This window comes from Gallinula chloropus (assembly GCF_964237585.1).
Source record: "Gallinula chloropus genome assembly, chromosome: 17".
NCBI classification, from domain to species: Eukaryota; Metazoa; Chordata; class Aves; order Gruiformes; family Rallidae; genus Gallinula; species Gallinula chloropus.
In genome coordinates this window covers 8637211-8656016 of record NC_140102.1, presented here as the reverse complement: position 1 = coordinate 8656016, position 18806 = coordinate 8637211, and positions in this window count along the sequence as shown.

The following is an 18806-nucleotide window of genomic DNA, read 5'->3' as shown; positions in this document are numbered from 1 at the left end:
TCACTACCCATTGCTTTTGGGCTAGAAACCCTGTTAATATTCACTTTAAAAAAAATCTGTCCATTAAACAGCTGTTTCAGCTTAAAGCTTCTACCATACATGCAGTGTAGTGGAAGAAGTGGAGTTTCTTTTCTTAGTTTAGTCATGTTGATGTTTTTATTCACATTAAATTACAAAAATGATTGCACAAAAGTTTGAAAATCACATTTAAAGTTGGGGTAATACTTGAAGCAGAACAGACTTCTGCTAATATTACTTCTGTAGTGTTTTATATCAGAAGACCAAACAGTGCTTTTGACGTAGAGTAGCCAGTAGGACACACTGGTTCATATTTTGTATTTCTTTTTTGGTTTGATATCGTATGCTAAATATGTACCTCTGCCATGCAGCTGTTCTCTAGCATGCATACACTGGTGAAAATGTAGAAAAAGCTATAGTTTAAAACAGAGTATAGCAGCTTTACTGGAAGGAATGATCTTACAGAAAAGAATTCCATTTGGACAAATTGTAGCAATATGGAGGCATTTCCAGATAGGGATGATGGAGGGGAACACTGGCATCACTGACATAAAAAATACAGGTTTTGTTTTCATGCCTTCTGCAGAGCTCATTCAGGAAATGTCCCAAACATCATCTAAAAATAACCCAACCAAAAAACAATAAACACACCCCTCCCCAATTGATATGATGTGATCTGAACTGTTTCATCTTTATCTGTTAGCTGATGTTCACAAACCTCAACTGGGACCAATTTTTCTTTTTCATCATACCTAGAAGAGTGAAACAGAAGGAGAAGAAAGCATACAAAGTTACCTCTGTAGATACCATGTTGTTTTTAAGTATGCCTTATTTTATGATCAGGTTTTATACTTCAATGTTAAAAAGTCTACACACAATATCTTGTGATGTAATGGAGCACAAATGATGCAGCACAGCGTGTCTACTGGTGTTAGTGAATTAAACAACTATTTCCAGTAGTGCACATCTTAATATGAATGCTAATTAGAATGATGCATTTATGTTTAGATTTTTATTTTTTACAATAGCTGTTGCAAGGATGGGTCTGTTGGCCATGCCCGTGTGCTATTAAAATACGCTTTGGTGTGGACTTCTCTTCCTAATCTCTGGGCATTTTCTCCTGTGAGTAGGATTGAAATTGGATCTGGAATAATACTTGAAACTTCCTTTAACAACAACAGTGTGTTTTCTGTCTTTTAGTATTATTAACAATGTTCTGTTGCTTCTGTATTTGTATTTTATGTTTGTTTAGATATTTTTTTTTCAATGATTATTGTATCTTCTCAGGACAACCATTCCCAGCTGGTTTTGATCTCATTTTCATCTCTGGCTGTGCATGTAGCAAACTGAGTGCAGTTGTGGAGATCAAGCCTTTGCACATTATATGCAGAAATGTGCTTTGCATTCTCATTCACCACTTCCCACACCCCAGATGGGCTTTCAGCAGAGACTTGTCACTGTGCTGGTGTTCAAGCCTCTTGTGCTGATTTTTTTTGTTGGTCAAGAATAACGTGTCTGCAGTACTATGTTCAACCTTGCTTGCACTTGCTCAAGTTATGTTTATATAGGGATGTATTACGTGACTTTATGAAAAAAAAATCCCCACAAGAGGGGGAAACACAGACAGCAGAACTCATGTACCTAACATCTAAACTACCTGTGCAGTAGGGGTTCTTCAAATTCATTTTATAAACCCTCTTCCTTTTCCCTGTTACAGATCATTAATCTGCCTTTCTATGCATAAAGGGTTGTGGTAGTGCAATGGAATGAAGGGATTTTTTTCTGTCACTTGTATTGTACCAGGGAGAGATGAGAAATTAAACTGCAGATGGGGAGGGTGAATAAATCCTGATCTTTATATGCTCTTAAGTAAGTAAGAGTATCTGTCATGGGTATTACATACTCTATACATTAGACCTTTTTAAATGTATGGTTACCAGGTGATAGTTAATGTGATAAATGTATGAACTATGCTTGGTGTAATTGTTTAAATACTGTAAAGGTGCAGCATATTTTTAACCTGTCTAAAGCACACCCCCACCTCCTTTATAAGAGACATTTGGAAGCTGAGCATGAAACACGGTAGAATAGATGTTGTGAAAACCAAGGTGATTATGGTAGGGTTTGACATAGTGGTGAACAAGGTATGTAGTCTCTCTCTTTGAGCAAGTTCTTTTATAAAGAAGGTGGAGAGTAGTTCTTCCAGTTCTCTTTTGTGATTTATTTTTTCCTGAACTAAGAAGTTATTAATTAAAAAAAGAAAAAAAAGCTGTTCACTGAAATTGTCTGTCTGTGTTTCTTCTGTGGCACATTCTCTTGCCACAGAACTGGATGTATGCAACACTTCCTGATGTTTGGTCAAGCTATTAGTGAGTTGGATGTTGAGATTTTACAACTAAATACCATCCTTGAACTGAAAATGACATGAATTTTCTGGTAATTCAGAGAAACTCTTAAACTTTGTGTCAGATGATCATTAATATTTCTACAGGATTTCTAACTAATGATAGAAGCAAAACACTGGTAAATAAAATCCATGTTTATCAACAAGCCAACTTCAAGGTGCTAGTACATAAACAAGTTTAGTACTCTTAAGAAGGTGGATCCTAGTTCAGTTTCTTGCAGCAATGTGAACCCTGAAGTGAGACCATCATACCACTACTGATGTAACAGCAGACTAGGGAAAATTGGTGTATTGTGTCCACCTTTACAATGATCTGGTTTGTATCCGGTAAGATTTCAGATGGCTGCTATGAACTTTTGGAACCCTAGGACTTTTCCTGAATACAACTTCTCCCTTGCTGAGTAAATAGGAGGATAAGCCTGCTCCCTGGTCTGTGATGTGGAAGGCAGTGATGCCAGGACTGTTAAGCTCCACATTGCAGTTTAGCATCGCAGGATTTTTGCGCTGCTGCCATTCCCAGTTGAAGCTGGGTATCTTTTTGTTTTAAGTAGTCTATATTGCTGTTCTTAAACCAGCTGTCATTTGCTTTTCAGACTAAGAGAAATTCAAAGTCATTATTAAATAATGTAAAAGTGAAAATACTATGTGAATCACAGAATCCTCGCAATCACCACAGAATCCTCGCAATCACCACAGAATCCTCGCAATCACCACAGAATCCTCGCAATCACCACAGAATCCTCGCAATCACCACAGAATCCTCGCAATCACCACAGAATCCTCGCAATCACCACAGAATCCTCGCAATCACCACAGAATCCTCGCAATCACCACAGAATCCTCGCAATCACCACAGAATCCTCGCAAATCCTCACAATCACCACAGAATCCTAGCAATCACCACAGAATCCTCGCAAATCCTCACAATCACCACAGAATCCTAGCAATCATCACAGAATCCTCGCAAATCCTCACAATCCTCACAGAATCCTCACAATCACCACAGAATCCTAGCAAATCCTCACAATCACCACAGAATCCTAGCAAATCCTCACAATCACCACAGAATCCTAGCAAATCCTCACAATCACCACAGAATCCTAGCAAATCCTCACAATCACCACAGAATCCTAGCAAATCCTCACAAACCCAAAAATCCTAAAAATCACAAATCCTAGCAAATCCTCACAAACCCAAAAATCCTAAAAATCACAAATCCTAGCAAATCCTCACAAACCCAAAAATCCTAAAAATCACAAATCCTAGCAAATCCTCACAAACCCAAAAATCCTAAAAATCACAAATCCTAGCAAATCCTCACAAACCCAAAAATCCTAAAAATCACAAATCCTAGCAAATCCTCACAAACCCAAAAATCCTAAAAATCACAAATCCTAGCAAATCCTCACAATCATCACAGACTCCTCACAAACCCAAAAATCCTAAAAATCACAAATCCTAGCAAATCCTCACAATCATCACAGACTCCTCAAAATCACAAATCCTAGCAAATCCTCACAATCATCACAGAATCCTCACAAACACAAAAATCCTCAAAATCACAAATCCTAGCAAATCATCACAATCATCACAGAATCATAACAGTTACAAAATCACCCAGAATCATCACAATCACAACATCATCACAAAATCACAACCACAAAAATCATCACAGAATCCTAACAATCTACACAGAATCATAACAATAACAAAATCATCACCGAATCATCATCACCGAATCATCACCGAATCATCATCACCGAATCATCACCGAATCATCATCACCGAATCATCACCGAATCATCATCACCGAATCATCACCGAATCATCATAATCACAAGATCACAATCATAACAATAATCACAAAATCATCACAATAATAACAAAACCACAGAATCATAACAAAACAATAACAATAAAAAATAACAAATTCATCACAATCATTACAAAAATCATCACAATCATCACAAAACCATCACAAAATCATCACAATCATCAGACACAATCTTCACACAATCACAATGTTGGAAGAGACCTTTGAAGATCGAGTCCAACCATTCCCATCCTATGCTAAACTATATCCCTAAGTACCTCACCAACCCTTTTAAAAAACACATCCAGGGATGGTGACTCAACCCCCCCGGGCAGCCTGATCCAGGCCCTGACAACTCTTTCAGTAAAAAATGTTTTTCTAATATCCAATCTAAACCTGCCCTGGCACAGCTTCATGCCATTGCCCCTTGTTCTATCTTCTGTCCCCTGGCTGAAGAGACCTTCTGTCCCCTGGCTGAAGAGACCATCACCCACCTCTCTACAATCTCCCTTCAGGTAGTTGTAGGTGGTGATAAGGTCTCCCCTCAGCCTCCTCTTTTCCAGGCTAAACATCCCCAGCTCCCTCAGCCGCTCCTCAAATGATTTGCCCTCCAGCCCCTTCCCCAGCCTGGTTGCCCTTCTCTGCACTTGCTCAAGTACCTCAGTGTCCTTCCTATGATGGGGAGCCCAGAACTGGACACAGTACTGAAGGTGCGGCCTTACCAATGCTGAGTACATGGGCACAATTACCTTCCTAGACCTACTGGCCACACTGTTTTTCATACAAGCCAAGATGCCATTGGCCTTCTTGGCTGCCCGGGCACACTGCTGGCTCATATTCATCCTGCAGTCAACCAACACCTTCAGGTCCTTCGCTTCCTGACAGCTCTCCAGCCAACCTCCCCTAAGTCTGTAGTGTTGCATGGGGTTGTTATGTCCCATGTGCAGCACTCTACACTTGGCCATGTTAAACTTCATCCCGTTGGTCTCAGGCCATCGGTCCAGTCTGTTCAGATCCCTCTGAAGAGTCTCCTTACCCTCAGGCAGATCAACACTTCCTCCTAGTTTAATGTCACCTGCAAACTCACTGAGGGAGCATTCAATCCCTTCATCAAGGTCATTGATAAACATGTTGAACAAGACCGGACCCAGGACTGAGCCCTGGGGGACGCCACTCGTGACCAGCCTCCAGCTGGACTTGGTTCCATTCGCTACCACCCTTTGGGCCCATCCATCCAGTTTTTAACCCAGTTGAAGGTCCACCTGTCCAGGCCAGTGGCTGCCAGTTTCTCAGTCAGAATGCTGTGAGAAACCATGTCAAAGGCTTTACTGAAGTCCAGGTAGACCACATCCACAGCCTTCCCCTCATCCATTAAGTGGGTCACCTTGTTATAGAAGGTGATCAGGTTAGTTTGACAGGATCTACCTTTTGTAAACCCATGTTGGCTAGGCCTGATCCCCTGGCCATCATGCATGTGCTGCATGATAGCTCCCAAGATGACCCTCTCCATGATCTTCCCAGGGACTGAGGTCAGGCTGACAGGCCTGTAGTTCCCCAGATCCTCCTTTTGGCCGTTCTTATATATGGGGGTAACATGTGCCAGCCTCTAGTCGAGTGGAACTTCCCCAGTCCGCCAGGATTTCTGTTAGATGATGGAAAAGGGTTTGGCTAGTATATCTGCCAGCTCTCACAGCACCCTTGGGTGAATCCCATCAGGTCCCATTGACTTGTTAGTGTCAAACTGGCCAAGTAGGTCGCTAAGAATTTCCTCCTTACCCATGGGAATTATGCTATTCTTCCCCTGTCAGCCAGATCCTGAGGATGAATACTCAGGGAATAACCATCTTTACTATTGTAGACTGAGGTAAAGAAGGAATTAAGGACCTCAGCCTTGTCCTTACCCCTTGTCACTAATGTTCCCTCAGTATCCAACAAGGGCTGGAGATTCTCCTTGATCCTCCTCTTACTGTTAATGTACCTATAGAAAGACTTATTATCTTTTACAGAACTGGCCAGTTTGAGTTCCAGTTCAGCTTTAGCCCTTCTGACTTTCCCCCTACATGATCTCACTAAATTCCTATAGTCGGCCCAAGACACCTGCCCCTTCTTCCAAAGGTCATATTTTTCCCCTCTTTTCCTGAAGATCTTCCTGGATGTCCCTACTTAGCCAAGCTGGCTTCCTTCCTTGCTGACTCCTCTACCAACAGATTGGAACAGCCTGTTCTTGTGCCGCCAAGATTTCCTTCTTGAGGAGCAAGCAACCCTCTTGGGCTCCTCTGCCCTCAAGGGCTGCCTCCCATGGAATCTTATTGAGCAGCTTCCTGAACAGACCAAAGTCAGCCCTACAGAAGTCTAAGGTGCTTGTTCTGGAGTCTCCCTTTCTTACTTCTCCCAGTACTAAGAATTCTATCAACTCATGACCACTATGCCCCAGCTGTGCTCCAACCTTCTCATTCCCCACTAGGCCTTCTCTGTTTACAAACAACAAGTCCAGCAGGGCACCTTCCCTGGTGGGTTCATTCACCAGCTGGGACATCCGGTAAATTGAATTCCCCAATAAGGACGAGGGCTAGTGAGACTTCTCCCAGTTGTTTAAAAAACAAGTCATCAGCTTCCTCCTCCTGATCAGGTTGTCTATAGTAGACTCCCATCACTATATCTCCTGGATTTCGTTTTCCTCTGATCTTTACCCAGAGGCACTCAACCCTTTCATCATCACACTCCAGCTCCAGGCAGTCACAACATTCTCTGACATACAGGGCTACCCCACCTCCCCTCCTACCCAGCCTGTCACACCTGTATAGTTTATAACCAGCAATTGCAGTACTCCAATCATGTGAATTGTCCCACCACGTTTCAGTGATGACAATCACATCATAGTCTCCCCTAGTAACAAGGACTTCTAATTCCTCCTGTTTATTGCCCATGCTGCATGCATTGGTGTAGATGCACTTCAGCTGGTCTATTGAACTTGCTATGCTCCTCAGGGAAGCCTTATTTCCCAAGTGACAGCTGATTAAGTTACCTAGCCCATTGGTAGTAGTTACATTTCTACCCTGAATTATCACACTACCCCCTGGATTAACTAGGGCAGCTGACCGGAGGTCATTGCCAGCACACCATTCCTCAATAGCTTGACCACCACAACCAGGTTTTTTTCTTATCTAGCCTGGCCCTGTCCCCCTCCCCCTTCTTATCTAGTTTAAAGCTCTATTAATGAGCCCCGCTAGATTCTTTGACAGTATCCTTCTGCCCCTTGGGGATAAGTTCTCCCCATCCCTGGAAAGCAAGGCTGATGAGTCTAGAGCTAGCCCATTGTCAAAGAACCCAAAGTTCTGTTTCATACACCATGCTCTGAGCTAGGTATTAACTTCCTGGCTCTTCTCCTTCCATCCCTCCCCATTCCCTGTAGTAGGAATGATGGAGGAAAACACTACCTGTGCTCCTAATCCTCGTACCATGCGTCCCAGGGCACTTAAAGGTCCTCAATTTCTTTTTATGTATTTCATTACTACCAATTTGGAAAATTAAAAGCAGGTAATAGTCCGTGTGCCTGACCAAGGTTGGGAGTCTCTTTGTTAAGTCCCTAACTGAAGCTCCCTTAAGGCAGCAGACTTCCAAGCACAGAAACAATGCATCCCTTTGAGCAAGAAATCGGGAAAGAGAGGCAGAAGACCTGCATGGATGAACACGGAGCTATTGAGTAAACTCAAAGAGAAGCAGAAGATCTATGAATTGTGGAAAAAGGGTCTGAGCACCTAGGGAGAATACAGGAATGTGGTCAGGGCCTGTAGGGATGCAACTAGGAAGGCTAAAGCCCTCTTGGAAATGAAGCTGGCAAGGGACATAAAGGATAATAAAAAGGGGTTTTTTAGATAAGTGAATAGTAAGAGGATGACCAGGGATAATGTAGGTCCCTTGCTGAATGAGGAGGGTGTCCTGGTAACAGGGGATGCTGAGAAGGTGGAGATACTGAATGCTGCCTTTCCTTTGGTCTTCACTTCAAAGGCCCCCCGGGACCCACAGACACTGGATGAAAGTTGGAGTGTTTGGGAAATGAAGAATTTCCCTCTGGTTGAGGTAGGGGAGGTCCAGGAGTGGCTCAAAGGGATTAATGCACACAAATCCATGGGCCCAGATGGGTTACAACCACGTGTGCTGAGGGAGCTGGCAGAGATGATTGCTGAGCCGTTCTCTATCATCTTCAACAGGTCTTGGAGGACAGGGGAAGTGCCTGAAGACTGGAGGATAGCCAACGTCACTCCAGTCTTTAAAAGGGCAAGAAGGAGGAATGTAGTAACTATAGGCCAGTCAGCCTCACCTCTGTCCCCAGAAAGGTAATGGAACAGCTTGTTCTGGATGCCATCTCCAAGCAATTGGAAGGGAAGAAGGTCATGAGGAGTAGTCAGCATGGATTCACCAAGGGGAAATCGTGCTCGACCAATCTCATAGCCTTCTACGATCTCATGACAGGCTGGGTAGATGGAGGGACAGCAGTGGGTGTCATCTACCTTCACTTCAGCAGGGCCTTTGATACTGTGTCCCATGACATCCTGATAGCAAAGCTGAGAAAGCATGGGATAGGTGAGTGGACGGTGAGGTGGGTTGAGGATTGGCTGTCGGACCGAGCCCAGAGGGTTGTGATTCATGGAGCAGAATCTGACTGGAGGCCTGTTACTAGCGGTGTTCCCCAGGGCTCGGTGTTGGGTTCAGTTCTGTTTAATATCTTCATTGACGACCCTGAAGAGGGAATAGCATCCACCCTCAGCAAGTACACCAATGATACAAAGCTGGGAGGAGTGGCTGACACGCAGGAACACTGCGCTGCCATCCAGAGAGACCTGGACAGGCTGGAGAGCTGGGCAGTTAGAAACCAGATGAAGTTCAACAAAACCAAGTGTAAAGTCTTGCACCTGGGAAGGAACAACCATTTGTATCAGTACAGGCTGGGGGATGACCTGCTGGAGAAGAGCTCAGTGGAGAAGGACCTGGGGGTCCTGGTTGATGACAGGTTGGCCATGAGCCAGCAGTGTGCCTTGGTGGCTAAGAGAGTCAATGGGATCCTGAGGTGCATCCAGAGGAGTATAGCCAGCAGGTCAAAGGAGGTGATCCTCCCCCTCTACTCTGCCCTGGTCAGGCCCCACCTGGAGTATTGTGTCCAGTTCTGGGCTCCTTGGTATAAAAAGCACAGGGATCTCCTGGAGAGATTCCAAAGATGGGCTACAAAGATGATTAAGGGCCTGGAGCATCACCCCTATGAGGAAAGGCTGAGTAAGTTGGGACTGTTCAGCCTTGAGAAGAGAAGACTAAGGGGGGGACCTTAATTAAAGGTTATAATTACCTGAAGCAGGGGATGCAGGGGGAATCAGCCAGCCCCTTTTCAGTGGTCTGTGGGGATAGGACAAGGGGCAATGGCTGCAAGTTGGAACATAGGAAGTTCTGCACCAACATGTGGAAAAACTTTTTCACAGTGAGGGTGACAAGAGCCTGGAATAGGCTGCCCAGGGAGGTGGTGGAGTCTCCTTCACTGGAGATACTCAAGACCTGCCTGGACACCTGAGTGATATGCCCTAGGGAGCTGCTCTGGCAGGGGGGGTGGACCCGATGATCTCTCGAGGTCCCTTCCAACCCCTACAATTCTATGATTCTATGTAGAAGGTCTGGCCTACAGATTGGGCCCTCAGTTCCCTCCGAAAGGGAATCACCTAAAACAATGACGCCTCTTTTTGTTTTAACAGAGCCTGTTTTGATAGTATGCTTAGGGAGTCTTGTCCTAGGGAACACAACCTCAGGAGTCATTGTCCTATCAGCTGACTCATTATCTGGCTGGCCCCCTTCTAGTAGGGCCTCGTACCTATTGCTCAGAGGAACCTGAGGAGGAAGGACAGGCATGGAAGGCACTCTCCTACTACCCTTGCCTCCGGTCCTGGGCGCTGTCAGCTGGGATCTCACATTCCTGTGGCTGGGAGGACAGAACCTGGCTCCTCCATTCTATCTCCATTTTAGCCTCCCTGATGCTCATGAGCCTGTCTAGCTTATCTTTGAGAACATCTACCACTTCTTGTAGGTGTGCTGCTCTGCTGAGGAGACCCCTAATCAGCTCACACAGCACACAGCCACGATCAGAGCTTCCTCCTGCTGCAAGCACGTTGTGACGTCCCCTGCACCCCAAGCCCTGCACTGCCACACGCTGCTGCGGGTGTTTGAACTGCCTTCCTACTTCCACAGTGTTGGGGTTACGGCCCTGCGCCGGACAGACACCATCACACAGTATCGTACCGAAGATTAACGCGCCTCACCTGTCAGTTGCCTGTGCTCATCTTCCTCCTCTGCCGGGCGGGCTGCGGGCTCTCCGGCGCGGTGTGGGTGGGCAGCAGTCGCTCAACTCCTCAATCCTTAAGGCCAGAGGCGGGGTGACGTGACGCCAGGGTGCGGGTGAGCTCTGCCGAGCTGCCGGGCAGTCGCCGCGGGGCGCAGGAGCTGCACACGGGGTGCCGGGGTGTAGGGACCCTCTCTGCACAGCCCGACCTGCCGCACGGCCCCTGAGCTTACCGGAGGACTCGCTGCTACCGCTGACCGCCGCTCACCGGCCGGCGACCGTTAAGGTTTCACCGCGTTTAAATCCCCCGCGGTTGTTCCGGTCCCGCCTCCTTCCGCGCCTGATTGGCTGGGTGAGCTCTGGCGAGCTGCCGGCAGTCGCCGCGGGTGGAAGGAGCCGCACACGGGGTGCCCGGGTGTAGGGACCCGCTCTGCACAGCCCGACCTGCCGCACGGCCCCTGGGCTTACCCGAGGGGTCGCTGTCACCGCTGACCGCCGCTCACCGGCTGGTGTTCTGTACACCGCAAAGCCGAGCTGATAGACCTTAAAGTTTGCAATGGGTTTTGCTTGCCCTGTGCTTACACTGGTGGGTTTAAGTGGTTCATGGTCTGTGATGTCAACAAATGACCTACAACTGATTGAGTTTGAGGAAGATGCCGATTTTGAATTCGTGCCCTATGGAGCGAAGGGTTCAGGCACAGCATGAGCTCTGTGAAGAGTAAAGAAATGGTAACATGACTGTGAGAGAGGGCACACAGTGTATGGCCTTCTGCAGGTGGAATGGCTGACAGCCTTCTAATCCCATCAGCCAGTGTCAACCCCAGCCCATGTCCCATGCCCGTGAGTTGGCAGTTGTGTGTTTAAGGTCTCATAGAGTATTTCTTGAATTTAATAGAAAAGTCATGGTATGTTCTGCTGAAGGATAATCATTCTCTCAGTCACTCTGCAAACAAAATACATCCATTTTGTATCAATTTCTGGCCTTCGGTAGAGCTGTGCTGCAGGTGGCTCAGCCTACAGTGACAGCTCAGGGAAATCAGGTGATTAAGGTAAGAGGAGTTCGGCATTCGAGGAGAGAATGCGCAAATCTGAATTATGCTCTGAAAATCTGGTTTCTTGTGGCCTCTTAGAAATTTCTGCTGGAAGGGGGCCTTACTTTGTACAGTCTGCCCTCTAAAAATAAACCAAGAGTCACTGTGTTACTGGAAGTTAGGAGAAGGATCTCTTGGCTTCGAAAAGAATGTGTGGGGATTTTGCATTTTTTCCACCTATTTTATCTAACATTCTTTCTGCATGATGTTTCAGAGCTGAAATACCACTTACACAATTCCAAGGAATAACTTCTGAAGAAAACTAATTATACTATTTCCCACAGCAATGCTTAATATGCAAAGATTGCTTCTAAATCTGCTTTTCAGGTCATCCCTCTCTTCTTCACACTACCATTTTGACTTTCAATGAGGTAATTTCACCCTTAAGCTCATTAGTTTCCATAGGAAATGAATTATAAAAAATGCTAAGTGTGCCATATGAGGTTTAACATCAAAGACATTTCTAGACAGACCATGAATATATGTTGCAGCTATATTTGGTCTCTGTTGGGTATTCTTTCCAGTGCTGCTGAGTATCAGTTGCTTGCTTTCGTTAGGTAAGTGTTGGCTTAGAACTTCTCTTTTTCCCCCCCCCTTGCAATCCAAATTAATGTTTAATTGTTTAGAATAAAATCTAGTAGCTGACTGGACTATTTGAGTCAGATGTGTTTTGTGATGGCTCATGTGCCCTTCTCATGGAAAAAACCCACACCCAGTTATGAGTAGGATGCTTTGTAACCAGCTGATCTTAAAAAAATGATTTCTGAAAGGAAACGTCAATTCATGTTTCTGCTCAGAAGTTATAGATGGATTTTTTTTTCTTGCTGAATGCTACTCTGAGTCCTTGAAGCTATAGGATGCTTTAGCTGCGTGTTAAATCTTTGGGATTTTTTTCCCATTAACTCTCCATTCTCAACCGTTTTAACTACCTGACAGTAGGAAATGTAGCACACAGGATCCTTGTCAGCTTGTATAGCTTCAAACTTCTCTTTTGGAACTCTTGCTTCAGCAATGGAAAAATAGGGAGCTGAGGGTATTTTTGTCCTGTTCAAGCTACATAACACCCTGGTTTGTGGGATTGCCTAATACATTCTAAAATAATAATTTTAAAAAGTGGACGTGATTCACATCCAGTCTTACTGAAAGGAATACTCCTGTTTGTTAGCTCCATAACGTTTTTTTCCCTTGTGCAATTGTGATTGAAATTATTTTCCTCCTCTTCAGCAGGTATTTAGCATGCTTATCCCACTTGCTGCTTAGTTACAGTATGCAAACCAGCCCAGAAAAGTGACGGCAATACAGCAAAGGTAAAACTGAATCCCCAGCCCGGCTGTCATTGCAAAGTTGGCAGCACAGCTCTCAGAAGTAATAGCTGTTAGGAACAAGATAAATGCCGTAAGTAAAACTATTTAGAAACTAATCCTAGTCAATATTTACAGCTGAGAGTATTAGAGCACTTTATTCCGCCCGGAGCTTTTAGAATTTCTTAAATTTGCACTTAAATTTGAGGAGCATGGGTGGAAGCGCTCTCTGTTCCTGGGGGAAAAGAGGAGAATATCAAAACAGTTCTTTAGCTGCAAGAGGAGGAAAAATCTTTTATAAATTCTTTGAAGGTACAAAATAAAACACAAATGCCTTTTTAGTATCGAGTTGTAATCTGCCTAAAGAAAATAGCAACTTCCACAGGTAAGTCAGGAACTGAAGCTCAAGACCAAGGGCAGGGTCCTTGTGTACCTGCAGCAGGTATGAGTTGTGCTGGCTACAGTATCTTCTGGTGGCAAAAGACATCCATCACCTCATAGAATCATAGACTGGTTTGGATGGGAAAGGATCTTAAAGGTCATCAAGTCCCAATCCCCTGCCATGGGCAGGCAACCCCTCCACTAGACCAGGCTGCTCAAGACACCATCCAATGGGGCCTTGAACACCTCCAGGGATGGGGCATCCAGCTCTTCCCTGGGCAACCTGCTCCAGTGCCTCACCACCCTTGGAGGGTTTGGCGCATCAGCCACATCTGTGCTGAAGGTAAGCAGCACTGTTCAATATTGCATCTTCAAGGGGAGAGCCTCTCTCAGTGTAGATGCATATCTTATCCAGGCTGACATGTGATACCTGATTCAGTGTCTCAGGCAAACTGGCTGTATGCTGCTCCAGCTGGCAGCGCTGGAAGAGGCACCCGGCATCGGTAAGTAAAAGGAAATCCAAACTCCCACAGAAACCAGCCTCTGGCTGCTGCCTGAGCAGCTTTAGGGAAGGCTGTTCTTTGGTGGCACAGGTACTAGAGGAAGTGGGTGCAAACACCAACCACCTCATCATCTCGCTAGGTTCCTGAGGAGAAATCAAACAGGATCCGATCCTTGGGTGGTTGCTGATGGAGTGATGCAGCAGCCTCTGTGCTCCTGCCAGTGCAGCAAGTGATAATGGGCTTGCTGTGCTGGGCAGTGCCACGCGATGTGCTGGTGCGCTGAGGCACTGCCCACACAACTCAGGCTTTCAGCAGAGGAAACAAAGTCAGTGTCACTACAGTGTAGACATGAATAGTTAAACACGCTTTTATTGAAAAAGCCACTTTTCCCAGCCCTTCAAATGTAGCTATTGTCAATAACTGAACACAAGTACTTTTCAAAAGTAGATTTTAGTACTTCAATCTCTAGAAATATAATAAGTAATGGAACGTTGACTGAAATGCAATGTATGTGAATTCAATGCAGTGGGAGTTGTTATTAAAATACTGAAAATTCTAAATATTTTCTTAAGTCATAAATATATTAGGTCTTCCCTTTGAATCATGTAGCATTAATTTAAAAAAATTAAAAAAAGGCAAAGAAAACCAAACCAACAGCAAAAAGACTGGAGCCTGACTTTTGTGCTTCAAAACTACTCAACCTGGCCTGGTGTTACCAAATGTGGAGATATGTTTGCTGCTCATGTTTGAGTCAACTGCTTAAAGGGTGTATATGGTTTCACTTCCACTGCTACCAGACACAAGGCTTCTATGTCTACGTAGGCAACACACACACAAAATACAAGGCAAAACCTACTGCCTTGTGTTGCATGTCTCAGAGGAGGCAAAGAGAAGCTGTAATAGCAGGTGAAATCATAAATAATTCAGCTAAACATTTCAGGAATCAGACTTAAATGCCTTCACATAGAAGGATTAAGATGACTCACACTGTAGCTAATACAGGGGAAGAATTGTAGGGCAGATTTCTTTCTGACACCTGTTTTATGACATACTATTGCTTTAAAACAGTGTGCTCCATCAGCTGCAAAAATATAGCTTCACAGGGAATTTCATTCAAGAAAGCAAAACACTTGGAAGCTGTGGGCTGAACATGCAGGAGTCTCTTGCAAAGACAGGAAAATATCACCAGGAAGCAATTACAATACTGGGGAGGTTATTAAAGGCAATAGGACTAGCAGGCATCCCTTTGGTTCAGTGTTCTATCTGCTGCCCTGGATTGTGGTCCAGGAGGCACAGACACTTGGTAGTTCATTTCTAAAGAAAGTGAGCACTCAAAGTTTGCCTCACTTAACTTTGTCTTTTAAGCCTTGCCTGCTAAAGGAAGGGAAAGAGATCTTTAGACAATGTGCGTTACCAGCAATAAATAGCTGGTGGGTACAGGACCAGAGCAGCTGCAGATATCCAAGTGTTGGATGCTGAAGACTATTCCTAGCATTTCAGTGTTTTTGTACATGTGGCCCTGTTGCCATGAGGAGTCACTTAAAAATGTAGTGGACTGAGGCGTTTTAAGCCTATGCAGATCTGACAAAGATAAAGCTACATCAGACTTTTATAGAACTAGCAGCTGGTGTTGGGTTGCTCAGCTTGTCTGTACTCTTCTCTAAATGCTTAGGATATGAAATAATCATGGTCTTTAATATTAGAGATGATAATGCTTGGTAAACTGTGCTAGAGTGCAGAAGTTATGAAATGCTTAAAATTAAGTTTACAAAACTGTACACACAAACATGCATGATTGAACTCTTAGCCTTGGCTTGGCAAGGCTTGGATTGTACAGGCATAGCTCTAAACAGCATCAACTCATAGCTCCCATCAGAAGGACTCAAGTGATACCACAGTGACAGACTGATTTACACTTCATATATAAACCACAACATACCCATTTCAGATGACTTTCATTTCCCCTTCCAGCAAAGGCTTTCTGCAGTCCAAAGTACCTTTTCAGAGGATGCTTTCTCATATAATCCACACCAAATTTCATGCAGAAGAATAGAGATGAGGTTAGTGAGCATAAGGGAAGATGGCACTTGCGCTGTGCTATGGGTATGTATAGACATAATCCCAACAGGTGGGAAGCAAAGACCTCTCTTGACAAACTCACATCCATCTATGACTGCCACGCTGAAGTACTTGGCACAGCTTCTGCTCTGATCACGCCCCTGTTGCCTCTGGCTTTGTGAACCGATGTTTCAATCATTCTGAGGGCATCATGGGACTGAAGCTTGGCATAGCGTAGGAGCAGCTAAGGTATCACAGTTCTCTGAGGTCTCAGCAGTATTATTATCTACAGCTGAGGAGCCCTGCTGGTCCCTGGAGGAGCTGGGGGTCTTCATGTGACCTTTGTACAAACCAGGGGATTTTGCCCAAAGCGGAAGGTTTGATGTGAAGCTGGCAGAACTGGTCCCCTCTGCAGCCAGACCCACGGGCTGTTTGTCTGGCACTGCTGGAGCATACACAGTGCTTTGCTCTGGCAGGTGATCTGCACACTGACTCAGATGCTCTGCTAGGACCAGAGGCTGCTGATCATCTCCTTCTTCAGAAATAACAAAAACTGGTTTGTTTTTGTCTGTTTCTACCATAAGCTCCTTTGCTTTTGAACCATTGGCCAAGTTGATTTTCAGTGGGTTGGAGCTCTCTAGAAGAGTTTTGGGGCTTTGGCTGTTAACTGGAGATGCTGCCCCTAGATGTCCTGAGGTATCCAAGGACCTCACGCGTTTGCTGTCAGGGGAACTGGCTACAAATCCAAAATAAGGGTTCCCAAACCTGGACTTCTTCAGATTGCAGGAGTTTAGCTTCCGCTGCCTTTGTGCAGACAGCGTAAGGGGGTAGGAGGCATTACTGGCAGATGAGCCGGAGTAAATGGTCTCTGATGCTCCCTCTATCTCAGTGGCTGAGATAACCTTTCTGGTTGGGACACCTTGGGATCTTGCAGCTGTAGGAAAACCCTGCACAAAATGATAATAAATGAGTAAAGACGCCATGCAAAGCAGCTGTCTTGAGAATCTTTGATCCAAAGGACCTAAAAACTAAAATTCCTTGTTATAATTAGAGGTGTGATGCATTCTTTAGCAAAACCCTATGTTATTACCTTAAAAAGAAAAGGAAGAAGCATCCTCTATTACCTTTGTAACAAGCTGTTGGTTTGATGATTATTGTCAGGGAGACCTAGATATCCCTCCCACACCTATGGATTCCTTGCAATGCAATAGCAATATGTCAATTGAAATAGGTTTAAGGCAAGGAAAGAAGGTACTGGTCAGAACATTCAATGAGATAATCTAGTCTGAAGGCAGTTTTTAATTGTTTTTCTGGAGTGGGGATCATTTCTTAACCAGGTGCTAACTGCTGGGATATGCAGCTGCTAAGTACTTCAGAAAGCCTGAATGAATTACAGTTCCCATATATCAAGCAAGATGAACTGGAGCATGTATCACATTTGCTGGTTGGAAAGGCAAAGTGGTAGAGCCAGGGGAAAAAGATGTGTCCCGTCAGCAAGGAGCTGAGGGTGCTGGGGCACAGCCCCTGACCACCATGTCCTCCCTGCCTTGCAAGACTTACACTGTTGTCAACCAGCTTTGTGAAGGGACTGTTGGTGGTCCAGCTGCACCATTTTTTCTGTAGCTGTGGTATCGGAGCCAGGAAGTCGTGGAAAGTGCGGGCACTCCACGTGCGTTGTCTGGGACAGTGGCTCTCCAGCTGGACGTTCCCCTTCTCAACAGCATCTGCTCCTGCAGCCGTGTGATTAGAAGTCAGCCAGTCAGACACAGAGGCCGGGCTTGTGACACTTCTCTTTAGGTTTTTGTCCTGAAAAGAGTAAATAAAGATCATTTATAGCATCTTTCTTCGTGTGTGTGTGTGTGTGTGTGTGTGTGTGTGTGGTGGTGTCTGACATACTTTCAGCATACGCTGTCAGTGCAAGAGACAGATTCCTTTGTCCTTCTCAGGACAAGACACAGGAATGCAGTTGCCCTCCCAGCGTGCTGCCTGAAGATCGCTGGCTCCCCTGGATGACAGTCTTACCTTGCTTCCCCAATCTCAGGTTTAACACTGAAGTGGGACTCTTCAGGTTAAACCAGAAATAAAGTCCTACCACACTCACTAACTAAATCCATCAGACATTTACAGCTTTGTTTTACTGGAGATACCTGACAGATCAGAGGAGTAAACTTCACTGAGTAAAACATAGTTCTTCCACTCTGCTTGGCTCTTGGAAGGCTCCAGGTGTGTCTGTCTGGGGAAACAAAACTTCAAGGGGGATGGGGGCCACTGAAAGAAAGCCAGAAGTAGGCAAGGAGAGAATCAGAAGGCTCAAAAACACATGACTCGGGGGGGTTGGGGGGGCTGAAGTAAGTGGTGCTCTTTATCCTATGTCAGGGGAGAATTCAGAAAATAAAAAGAATCTTAAAAAAAGAGAAAAGGGATAATCTGTTCTTGGTGTCTGTGGTGAATGGAACAAGAATCACAAGACCCAAATTAGAGCCAGGGGGATTTTAATTTCATGGAAGAAATGCTTTGCAGGTGGAAAATGTGCTTTAGCAGTAGGACAAAGCATTCAGACAGGTGTAAAATCAGCATCATCAGAAGGTGAGACCACATTAAAGCATTATCACCAGCTCTGTGTATAAGCAGAGTTGATCTGACATGGGAATGAACTATAGATGACTAATAAAGATCTCTTCCATACTCACTTGATATGTTCTGAAGTTGCTTTTTAAAAAAAAAAAATCACAATTTTTGCCCTTAAAATTGATGTGGGTTTAGATACAGAAAGTCAGAAAAATCCCTGACTGCTTTATGAATCTCCTCATTCTTACTAATCCTTTCCCCATTATTTATGTAAGCCTCCTGTTCCAGAACCCTACATGTATTTTTAATTTTCAGCTGTGCAAATACAATTGCCATGAAAAGAATGCAAA